General features: G+C 37.3%; 1 pseudogene; it reads right to left on the reverse strand.

The window, feature by feature from the left end:
* Window positions 1–10,561: 10,561 nt before the first annotated feature.
* Window positions 10,562–12,336, reverse strand: LOC101421376 (olfactory receptor 6C2-like; annotated as a pseudogene).
* Between the last annotated feature and the right edge of the window lie 699 nt (window positions 12,337–13,035).

The following is a 13,035-nucleotide window of genomic DNA, read 5'->3' on the forward strand; positions in this document are numbered from 1 at the left end:
TTTTTTTGTAATTAAAGTTAATAGATCACAAGGAATGCTACATTAAAAAACATAAAAAAATAAGAAACATAAGAGGTTCCATATAACCCACTCTCCACCCCACACCACATCAATTTTGTAAATTGAATTTTTTGAAAATATATACATCACAAAAAAAGTGTTGCACCAAAAAATATAAGAGGTTCCTTTATACCCCCACCCCCCTCCACTCCACTCCTCCCACACCAACAACCTCCCTCATCATTGTGGCACACTCATCACACTTGGTGAACATACAGATAATAGTTTACCCTGTAGTTCACACCCTCCCCCAGTACATTCAGTGGGTTATGGCAGGATATATATGGTCCATCATCTGACTCTGCAATATCATTTAGGACAACTCAAAATTCCAAAAATGCCCCCACATCACATCTCTTCTACCCTCTCCCTGCTCTCAGCAAATACTGTGGCCACTTTCTCCACCTCGATGCTAAAATTTCTTCTGTTACTCATCACAATAGTTTTGTAGTAGAATATCAGTAAGTCCACTCTAGTCCATACTTTATTCCTCCATTCTGTGGGCCCTGGGATGGCAATGTCCTCTCCACCTTTAGATCAAGAGGGGGCTTAGATTCCACACAGATGATGGATGCGATTCCTCTGCTTACACTTGTAGGCACTCTTGATTTTCTGGTGTGGTGGTTGACCTTCTTCACCTCCCTGTTAGCTGACCTGGGTAAGACCAATGAACAAGAGAGTAGGAGTCACCACTCGGCTGAGGTTCAAGACCCAGCTGGCACATGGGTAGTCCAGAGATTCAAGTCTCCTGAGTATGCACCATCCCTAGCGCCAAACACAGGTTCAGGAAAAGTGACAGAGGAGGCATGTATAGAAAAGTTACATCTGAGTCCAGCTCCATCACACTCAGGAGCACAAATTCCAAAGCAGGGCCCTCTGACAAAGCACAGAGCACCAAATCCATCTGCCATGACTATGTAACCTGTGGATCTCCATAGCCTTCAGGAGAACCAGTACCTAGGGTTGTATCTACTTTGGCTTTTTCTGGGATCCTGCTGAGGTTTGCATAAGTGCAACCTCTCTGATGACCTCTCTACTCTTTTTGGAAGACTCTTAGCCACATCAACTAATTTGACTTTGCTATTTCCCCCTTTTATCTAGGTCAAAGAGCAGTTTTTGACACTTGATCCAACATGCAGGCTGAGGTATTCTGCTGGTCTAAGTTGTTGCCTAAGAGTTACTTCCTTAGACCCGGCATGTTGCACAAAGGTGGCCACTCTCTAAGCCAAACTCAGTATGTAAATGCATTACCTTCCCCCCAACGTGGGACATGACTCCTGGGGATGAGCCTCCCTAGCACCAAAGGATTACTACCAATTACTAACTGGAGAAGCAACTAGAAAGAGATGTCAAATAAAAGGGTAATTAATTTTTTTATCTGTGTAAAGTTAGTTGTAATTGTGATTGGTATTGCATTGAAATTATAAGGTAATTTGGGTAGAAGGGATAGATACCTTAATGATATTTATTATTCCATTCAAGGAACATAGAATGTCCTTTAATTGTTTAAGTTTTGTTTTTAAATTTCTTTAAGCACTTTTTTGTAGTTTTCTGTGTACAGGTCCATTACATCCCTGGTTAAACTAATTATTAGATATCTGATTCTCAATTTTTGTTATTGTAATTGGAATTTTTTCTTGATTTCCTCCTTGGATTTTTCATTACTATTATATAAAATACACTGATATTTGAATGTTTGTTTTGTAACCTGGAAATTTGCAGAACTTTTCATTATCTCTAGGAGCTTTGTTATAGATATTTAAGGATTTTCTAAATATAGGATCATGTCATCTAAAAATTATGTGAGTTCTGCTTATTCTTCACCAATTTGGATGCCTTTTTTTTCTTCCCTATGTACAATGTTGGCTGTTGGTGTTTTATATATGCCCTGTATCATTTAAGTAGCTTTCTTTAACTTTTTAAATTGAATCTTTTGACATTTATTGAGACTTGTTTTGTGGCCTAGTATATGGTATTTTTTTCAATAATTAATTTTTTAAGGAAACTTTAGATTACAGAAATGTTACATAGCAAATATAAGGAATTCCCATATGCCCTCCCCTCTCCTCCTCCCACACCTTCCCACATTAACAACATACTTCATTAATGTGATTCATTTGTTACATATTGAAGCACTGACACCAACCATGGAGTATAGTTTACATTATAGTTTACACTCTGTCCTGCATGATTTTGTAGGTTATGACAAAATATATAATGGCCTGAGTTTTGTCAAATGCATTTTCTGTGTCAATCAAGATGATTTTCTGTGTAATTTAACATGATTCCTTGAATTTGTTAAGGAGATATTTTACATTATTTGATTTTCTTTTGTTGAACCACCCTTGTATACAAAGAATAAAACCCATTTGATTGTGGTATGTAATTCTTTTAACATGCTGTTACTGTTGGATTCAATTTGTAAGTTTGTTTTTTTGTAAATTTTTGCATCTCTATTTGGTAGAGAGATTGGTCTATAGTTTTCTATTCTTGTAGTATCTTTATCTGCCTTTGATAGGGTGATGTTGACTTCATAAAATGAGTTGAGTAATTTTCCTTCCTCTTCAAATTTATGGAAGAGTTTAAGCAGAATTGCTTGGTAGAATTCAATTGAGAAGCCATCTGGTCCTGGGCTTTCATTTTGGGGACAGTTTTGATAACTGACTCAATCTGTTTACTTGTGATTGGTTTGTTAAGGTCTTGTATTTCTTCAAAGTCAATCTAGGTTTCTGTGTGTTTCCAGAAATTTGTCCATTTCATCTATGTCGACTAAGTTGCTGACATAAAACTTTTAATAATATCCTTTTATGATCCTTTTTATTCTGCAATGTTAGGAGTAATGCCCTCCCTTTTATTCCTGATTTTATTTATTTGCCTGTTCTCTCTTTTTTCTTTGTTAGTCCAGCTAAGGGTTTATCAGTTCATTGATCTTCTCAAAGTACCATCTTTTGGTTTTGCTGATTCTATTGATTTTTGTTCTACATTTAATTTATTTCTCCTTCAAGCTTTGTTATTTCTTTCTTTCTGCTTAATTTTGTTTTAGTCTGTTGTTTTCTTTTTCTAGTTCCTCCAGGTGTTCAGTTAGGTCTTGATCATAGTTTTGTTTGTTTTTGGTATGGGCTTTTAGGGCTATAAATTTCCATCTTAACCCTGCTTTTGTTGCATAAGTCTTAAGTGGGGTTCTTGTTTTCATTTGTCTTGAGCTATTTATTAATTTCTCTTGGATTTTTTCTTTGACACACTTATTGTTTTAGACTGTGTTGCTGAGCTTCCAAATATTTGTGAATTTTCCCCTTTCCCACATAGTATTATTTCCAGCTTCATTCCATTATGACCAGAAAAGGCGTTTTGTGTAATTTCAGTCCTGTTATATTTATTGAGACCTGCCTCGTGACCTAACAAGTAGTCTCTTCTGGAAAAAGATCCATGAGTACTTAAGAAGACCGTATAACCTGCTGATTTGGGTGTAATGCTCTGTGTATGGCTGTTAGGTCTAACTCCTTTATCAAATTATTAAATTCTCTATTTTCCTTGTGGACCTTCTGTCTAGCTTTTCTACCCCTTGATGTCAGTGTTGTACTGAAGTCTCCAACTTTATTGTAGAGACATCCATTTCTCCTTTCATTTTTGCCAGAATTTGTCTCATTTTTTGGGCGGATACCCTGGTTAGGTGCACAGATATTTATAATTGCTACTTATTTCTGGTGTATTGCCCTTTTATTAATATATAATGAATGTCTGTTACCTTTATAACATTTTTGCATTTAAAGTCTGTTTTGTCTGATATTAGTATAGCTACTTTTGGTCTTTGTTTGGTGACTGTTTGCATAAAATATCTTTTTCCAATCTTTCACTGTCAGCCTCTTTGTACACTCAGATCTAAGGTGAATCAATTGTAGACAGCATATGGATGGCTTACAATTTTGTTTTGATTTTTATCCATTCTGTCAGCCTGTAACTTTTGGGGAATTAAATCCATTAACATTCAATTCTGGCGGCGGACTTGGTCCAGTGGTTAGGGCATCTGTCTACCACATGGTAGGTCCAAGGTTCAAACCCCAGGCCTCCTTGACCCGTGTGGAGCTGGCCCATGCGCAGTGCTGATGCACACAAGGAGTGCCGTGCCACGCAGCGGTGTCTCCCGCATAGGAGAGCCCATGCGCAAGGAGTGCACCCAGTAAGGAGAGCCGCCCAGTGCAAAAGAAAGTGCAGCCTGCCCAGGAATGGCGCCGCACTCATGGAGAGCTGACACACAAGATGACGCAACAGAAAAAGAAACACAGATTCTCATGCCACTGACAACAACAGAAGCAGACAAAGAAGACGCAGCAAATAGACACAGAGAACAGACAACCGGGGTGGGGGGGAAGGGGGGAGAAATAAATAAAAAATAAATCTTAAAAAAACCCAAACAAACATTCAATTCTATTACTGTAAATGCATTATGTTCTTTTACCATTTTATCCTTTGGCTTTCATGTCTCATAACTTATTTATGTCTGTCCTTTTACACTTTTGGGTACACTTTCTCACAATCTTCATTTCTACAACCTCCTCCAAGCTTCTTTTTTTCTCTTTTATTTTCAGGTCATAGATCTCCCTTTAGTGATTCTTGGAGAGCTGGTCTCATATCGATGAACTCTCTAGTTTCTCCAAAAACTTCAAGATTAGGGAGTAAACTCACCCTCATTTTTGAAGGACAATTTCTTTGCTGGCAGTATTTCTCTTTCAGTATCTTCAATATACCATTTCATTGTCTTCTCATCTCTATTATTTTTGATGAGAACTCTGTAACAAGTCATACTATAATCCCTTGTATGGGAAGTACCACTTTTCTCATGCTGTTTTCAGAATTCTCTCTTTATTTTTAGCATTTGAACTTCTGAATTGCATTTGTGTCTACTATTTAAGTCTTTTTAGGTTTATTCTGTTTGTAGTACATCATGCTTCTTGGATAAGTATATTCTTGTCTTTCATGAAAGTTGGGAATTTTTCAACTATTATTTCCTCAAATAGTACTTTTCTCCCTTATTCTTTTTCCTCCTTCTGGAACTCCCATGTTATATTTATTGGTGCACTTTATGCTATCATTAGTTTCCCTGAGTTTCTGCTCATATTCTTTAATCTATCTCTTCTTCTGTCTTTTCCATTTAACCTCTTTTATCTCAAATTTTTTGTGCTCAGCCATTGTCTTCCTAAGCTCCTTTATTTCTTTAACCATATTTTCCTTCAACCCCTCGAATTGATTCAGGAGATTTGCATGAACATCTTTGATTAATTGCTTCAATTTTTGTGGCTCATCTGGTGTTTTGATTTGTTCCTTTGTCTGGGCCATTATTTCCTCTCTCTCAGTATGGCTTGTGAGTTTTTGCTGATGTCTAATCATCTGGTTATGGTGGTGAGTTTACTCTCATGATCAGTGTGTCTTTCTTGCATAGTGATTTAGCATTGAGTAGTTTTGTGATAGGACTCTTCTTTGACCCCTGGTCTAATTTATTCTAGATCTTTAAGTCCTGAGCCTAAGAACTGTTGTTCTGGACAGTTTCTGCCTGTCCTCTTACTATTTTTCTGGGAGGAAAGTGAGTCCTGTAACTCTCTAACCTTCCATCTTCTAATATTTGTGCATCTTAATGTTTATTTGTCTCCTTTATCACTATAAAATTTCACTACTCGTTTCTAGTAATATTTCTTGTCTTAAGATCACATTGGTTTGATATTCACATAGCCACTTACTTTCCATTATTTAGTTTTTGCTCTTGGATATAATTTTGTATCCCATCACATGTGTTACTATATTTATTTTTTTTCTCATGTAATGATAAAAGCTTAAAACTGATTAAATGGAAGACTAATGCAGCATCTTCATCCTGTAGTGGATTAGCTTCAGATTTTGTAAGGATTATTCTACTTAGTTGTTTCATTATTCCTAAGGAATATATTATCTGTGGTTTCAACAGAAAGACTGGGCTATTTACCAAGCTTCTTTAACATGACAGGACTTAAAATCCAAACTTTGTTTCCCTAGTATTGGACATCTGATAAAATCTCTGTTTATATCTGAGGCCTTGCACCTACTCTATTCTCTATTTTTTGTCTTTGTTTTTGGTGTTTTCTTCCTTGTATGTGCAAATTGAGAGTTAATGATTTGAAGGAAATTTGTGTGTTGATTTTGGGGGTCACAAAATTAAGTCTCCTATCTCTCTGGTGTTGTTCCCATTTTTCTCATACCTCTGGGAACCTCAAATTCTAAAATCTATTTCTTCATTTAGTTAAGATTGTTGCATTTGGCTTGTGCCACGTTTTTGAGCTCCTCTGTGAAATGAGAAGTGCCTCTGGATCAATCATCAGTATGGATAAGTATGGACGCATCTGGAATATTTCAGAGATTTGCAAAAAGCATTTTCCTTCCATTTTCTGTCAGTTTGTACTTCAGATAGCTGTAGGTATTTTTTTCTAGTTTTACTATTGTGATCAATGAGAAGGTTAGTCCATATTATCAACAAGAAAGTCCAATAAAGCTACATTTACATTTTTGAAATTGATAAATGTGCTTACAATTACTAAAAAAATAATGGAGACATTTCATATGTTCTGCATGTTCCTGATATTTGACTATTGTGTATTTAGATTTAGTGTTATTGCTATATCAACTAAATAGGAGAGAAAATAAGTTATAAAGAATATACCAATTGTTTGTATATTATATGCATTTTGAGTCAAGGGAGCAGTGAATAGATTCATTTTCTATTTAGTATGAGAAGTGGATTGTATGTATTTCAAATGTCCCCAGGGACATAGGGAATCATTGCAGTGTCTATTTGGTGTTTTTGGTTGTTGGCTTATAAGTTTCATCAGTGCAAAGATTGTATTAAGATTTTTTTTTCTTTTTTTCTTTTATTTCTATCTCTTTTACTCCCTCCACCTTTGACTTTCACCTCTAGTTTAAATGAATGGGACTTTTCACCCCAGGTAAACTTATCAATGCTTCTAATATTAAATATTAATTATTCCTTTTGCATGTATTTGTGGTTATTCCATATAAACTCACTTATAAAGAAGATTGTAGTAAAATGCTATTTGACGAGTTTCTTTGTTCTTCATTTCTATATCTGCTTCAATTTTACACATTGATAGCCTAAACTTTTACTTGTTTTAATGTATAATTTTTATAGTATATTATTTAAATTAGCAATTAATCTTAAAATGCATTTAATTCTGTTCTGCAAAATATAATGCATAATAGTTGCATTCACTTATTAACAGAAACTTAGATTAAATGTGCACTACTAAATGGCATGCAATTACTTTGGCCTTCATTAAAGAATATTTCAAAGATTTTCTTCTTCAGGTTTCCAGACTCAGATATTTCTTATAGTGATTTCAATGCAAGGGAGCTCTATGGTGAATGCTCCATGAGGTCGTGTTGATATTAAATATGCTTCAAAATTGGCAGGATGAAGATAAATACAATTTTATATCATTCTCTTTTTCAAAACATAAAATCTTAAATATGATAGAATAGAATTAATTATGGTATTCAGCATCAGTAACATTAATTACAATGTTTGGTAGACTTTTTCTTTTACAATGTCAATAAAGTAATTAAATAAAAGCAAGATATCAGGTAACACATTGATAAACTATGAGTGCATTATTGCAAGGAGAGATAGATTTACTACCTTGCCAGTTCACATACTCCAATTACAGCGTTTCTCTTCACTCCTCCCTGTCAACACTAACCTGCTGCCTGAAGGACAGTGTATTGTAATGAATGGAATATGACTTGAAATCAAAATTCATTCTCCATCATTTTCCATCTATGATAAGTTACTCATTTACTCAATGTTCTTATCTCTGCATTTTTACACAACTAAATTATACTCATGGGATAGGTAAAAGTATTAATAATGTTTGAAAAGAGTGGACACATCATTGGTAATTCAAAAATGGATTTATTTTCAGAATGCTGCCAAGAGCAAATAATTTTTAAAAGTATCCAATGGCTATTTAAAAACCCACTAAAAATTTGACTTAAATATTTCCTGAATTGTAATTTGATTTCAGAAGTTACCTTTGTTGTTGCTGTCTTTTTCTCTGGTAGCCTATAGAATACTTATTTACTTACAGAGATTATAATTAATGAGGGGAGGTGTTATGAGTGGAGGTTTATTAATTTGTTACATTGATATGTAATGCTCATTGCCTAAAAATATATGCTTTTCATTTAGGAATATTTTATTCAGCTGTTTCATTGATCAAAACTTATTCCTGTTTGTAGTTCTTTATTTTTTACTTCTTTTGCTGGTTGGATAACCTTGTTATCTTATTTCTTTCAATTAGCCTTGAGTTTTCTAATTTTATCAAAACTTAAAATTTGGAGTTCCTTCCAATCTACTCTAATGCATCTATTCTGATTTAATAACCCATAAAAACTTAATTTACATTTTAAAATGTTTGAAATTAAATATTTGCATTTTAAGTAGTTTACTTATGTAATATAAAAAAAGGCTATACATCTTATCAATGATTGGGAAGAAGTTCCCATTTCTTCAATTCTGATTATTCTCAAATTCCTGTTGATATCACCTTTTTTTTGTAAAAATGTATTTTATTTACTTATTTCTCTCTCCCCTCATTGTTTTGTACTCATTGTCTGCTCTCTGTGTATTCTTCTGTGTCTACTTGTCTTCTCTTTAGGCATCATCAGGGGTTGATCCTGGGACCTGGAATAGGAGAGAGGTGCTCAATCTCTTGCACAAACTCAGCTCCCTGGTCTCTTATTGCCTCTCCTCTGTGGCTCTTTTTGTTGCATCAACTTGCTGCATTAGCTCCCTGTGGGGACCAATACTCCTGCACAGGCTAGCAGTGTGCACAGGCCAGCTTGCCCCAGGAATCAAACCCTGGACCTCCAATATTGCAGATGGGAGGATAATCGCTTAAGAGACATCCATTCCCTGATATCTCTTTTTGCATGTTGCTGTTATCTAAATTGTCCCAGAATGAATGCCATTTTTTGGGTAACTTTTGAAATTATATATTTGTTGTTGCTGTTGTATTTTTTATTTTGATTCTTGGATTTAAGATATTAATTTTGATAGCTGTTTCAGAGGAAGAAACTAGAGCTATTACTGTTTAATTAACCTTGAATATAATTTGTACACTTTTAAATATTATTGCTTCCCTTCCTTCCACAGAGCATTGACAAAAAGAATAGAAGTTGTGATTTGATTTAATTTCTTAAAAATGTATTTTATTCTTTCACAATAAAGGAAAGCACTCTGTGTACACTTAGTTTTAAATGAGTGATTTAATTAAGGTTACAGGAGAATACAATATTAAAAATCTTTGAGAACGCTCACATTTCTCCAAGAAGCTCTCTTTCCCATGGTTTAAAGCTTCCTGGGTTTATTGAAACTGGTTAAAAATTGAGTTTTTATTTCAAGTATGTGTTCTTTCCAGGCGAAAACTTCTTTTGGTTAATTTTGAGTGTAAGAAAAAGGGGAAATTTTACTTTTTCAAGTTAATAATTAAGTTCAGTCTATGATGAAGTCTTTGATTATTAGACAGTAATATCACTGATAAGTTTTAAATGGTCAGGAATTAAGTGTAAACACCAGTACAGTACTCTTAGTTATCATAAAGACAATTGTCTTGAGATAAATGACTCACGTTGGTGCAATGTTTGATGTTCAAAATGAGATGTTTCAAAAATAAAAAATGTTATGTCCACTCCAACTCTGTATTGAGAGGGGGCTTAGATTCCACATGGATGATGGATGCAATTCTCCTCCTTGCAGTTGTAGGCATTCTTGGCTCTCTGGTGTGGTGGTTGACCTTCTTCACCTCCTTGTTATCTGGCCAGGGTAAGTCCAATAAACCAGAGGATAGGAGTTACATGTCTCCTGAGCCTCAGTGCCTGGCAGTCACATGTACAGTCCAGAGATTCAAGTCTCCTGAGTCTACACCAACCCCAGCACCAGCCACAAGTCCAGTAAAAGCAACAGAAGAGGCATGTGTAGAAAGGTCATATCTGAGTCCAACTTCATCACACTCAGGCAGCTGTGTGTGGGGGCATTTTCAGGATGTGGAGTTGTCCTGGGTGGTACTACAGGGACAGATGCTATACATTATGTGTCCTGCCATGGCCCACTGCATGGACTGGGGGAGAGTGTAAACTACAATGTAAACCATTATACATGTGGTACTGCAGCGCTCCAAAATGCATTCACCAAATGTAATGAACGTCCCACGATGATGAAAGAGTTTGTTGATGTGAGAGGAGTGAGGTGAAGGGGGTGGGAGGTATATGGGGACCTCATTTTTTTTAATGTAACATTTAAAAAATAGAGAAGAATAAGTAAATAAAAATTTAAAAATGTAAATCAAAAAGAAATCTTTGAGAAATTTAATGAAACTAAATCTAGACAGGAAACAAAGAAATGAGGCAAAGGGCATAAGTAAGAGACTTTCTACTTTCATTTTACTTTGAATCAACACATTTTCTACTTCTTTGAGAGAAATGCCATCCTCTTCATGGTGTGATCAAAACTTGCTTGACTTGCTTGTTTCTCAGTGTGTAAATGAAGGAGATCAACATGGGAGCAACAGAAGTAGTGAGCATTGAAAAGCCTTTATTTATGGCCACCTCTTCCTTTGCTGAAGGATTGACATAGATGAAGATGCAGCTTCCATAGGTGAGGGAAGCCACAATTATGTGAGATGAGCAAGTAGAAAAGGCTTTTTTTTTTTGCTGGGCCGAGGGGAATCTCAGAATTGTCCTGATGATGTATGTGTAGGACAGAACCACACACACTAGGGTGATAATGAGAGCAAAGACAGCCATGAGGATAACCATCTGTTCTATTAACCACGTATCTGTGCATGAGATCTTTAGGAGTGGACCTGCATCACAGCAAAAATGATCAATGGCGTTGGAGTCACAAAACTCTAACTGGAGTCCCAAGCTGAGGGGTGGGACAGTGATCTCAAGCCAGCCACCCAACAGCCAATGATTAATCATATACAGACTTTGCTGCTCATGATGGTCATGAAATGAAGGGGTTTACAGATGGCTGCGTAGCGGTCATAGGACATTGCGGCGGCTTGCTCGGTCAGTAGAAGTGGGGTCTGGCTGCGGACGAGGGGTCGGTCCCGCTTGGGACGAGGGGTCGGTCCCACTTGGGACGAGGGGTCGGTCCGGCAGCAGACGAGGGGTCGGTCTCACAGGGGTTGCGTGGTTCGGCTGACGGGGTCGCCCGGCAAAGCTGGCGACGAAGGGGTCGCCCGGAGAAGCAGGCGACGAACTGGGGACAAGGGAGGCCAGGCCCTTGTCGGAGGCTCTCAGGACTGGAGGGCGCAGAAAAACTACCACGGAGACAAGGTAAACACGCAAGTCCACTTTATTGAGGGAGAGGCAACAGTTTTATAAGGTCTGGGGAAGGCTGATTGGTCGAAGCCATGCCCTGTTCTGATTGGTTGCCGGCGAAAGGTCAGTGGGCGGTACTGGACGGGGGAGGGGTGGTGGTTAGGGATTGGCTGTCGCTGTTGCTGGGGGAAGGGGCAGGGTTTAGGGATTGGTGGATGCTGTTGCTGGGGTGGAGGGCAGACTTGAGTTTCCCGCCCACGCCTGGCTGTTGCTGCTGTCAGGGGAGGGGAAAAGGGCAGACTGGAATTTTCCGCCCTGCGCCTGCGCAGGGAGAAAGAAGAAGAAGGGTGCTGCCCCACAGGCATTGTGTGGCGCCATCCGGGAGGAGGGGCGGCCGCGGAAGCATGGCTGCCGAGAAGGGGAGACCCGAGGGCACTCTGCGCCCATGCCGAGCTCCCTTCAGGGGTGGCGGTGAGTCCGACCAGCCACCCTATTATGGGGGCATCGGAATTAGGCCTACTGCGGCTGCTCCCCCGCCAGGCCAGCAAACCACACTTCAGCCCGAGGGGTGACCGCAGGACATGACTGCCAGGAGAAAAAACTCTGTTGCACCAAAAAGAATAATAAAAGATATTTGACTTATACAAGCATTGTAGGTGATGGTATTGTCGTGTACAGGAATCTAGAAATACAGACAGTAGTGAATGAGACTTCTAAGAAGGAGAAATTTCTGAGGAAAAAGTACATAGGAGTTTTAAGGTGGGGATCCAGCAATGTGAGGGTGATAATAGTCAGGTTGCCTGTTAATGTCATCATGTAAGTGAGAAATAGAAAGACAAAAAGAACTTGCAGTTGAGGATCTTCTGTCAGTCTCAGCAGGATGAAGGCTGTAATTGAAGTTTGGTTTCCCATCTCCCCTTTTTAACATCTGCACCAAAGCTGTATATTTAAAATATATGTGTATATATATATATGTGTGTGTGTGTGTATACATATATATCTCGAAATATTTTCATGGGGAGGTAGATATTTAAACTCTATAGCATAAAGCCCTGTATATTAAAGCCCAAACAAGCTGCCATAAATGAGTTTCTCCTTGAACAACGTAACCAATCTTGCCACTCTTCCAGTAGTCTTCCTTCGTTTTACATGTGATATGGGCAGTGGAGACTGTCTGAAATATTTATGTTATTCTGAATTAATGCCACTTTTTCTAATATCGTCTTTTGGCTCTAAAAATTTAAAAATATAGATTAACCCTTATAATCCGTACATTCATTAGATTGACACATGGGTTAGAAAAAAAAACATGCCATTTGATTACTACTTAAGAGTTTTTGTGTGTTTTTTTTGGCCTTGGATATAGGATATATGCAGATAATTAAGAACATAATTCTCTCTGTTGTTATTATAATATCAAAGAGTGGCTTTAAAAGTTTGATTCATTTGCCGTGGAAAATGAACCAAGAAAAATGAGAACGAAACACAGCACAGGGGCCTGATTCTTCCTCTGTCTCTTTATGCATCTCTATTTATAATCCTTAAAACTTATTTCCAACACTATAGTACAGGTAGATGATTTCTTACTCAAGTATTTTAAATATAGTATGA

The sequence above is a fragment of the Dasypus novemcinctus genome, chromosome 12 (genome assembly GCF_030445035.2).
Source record: "Dasypus novemcinctus isolate mDasNov1 chromosome 12, mDasNov1.1.hap2, whole genome shotgun sequence".
NCBI classification, from domain to species: domain Eukaryota; kingdom Metazoa; phylum Chordata; class Mammalia; order Cingulata; family Dasypodidae; genus Dasypus; species Dasypus novemcinctus.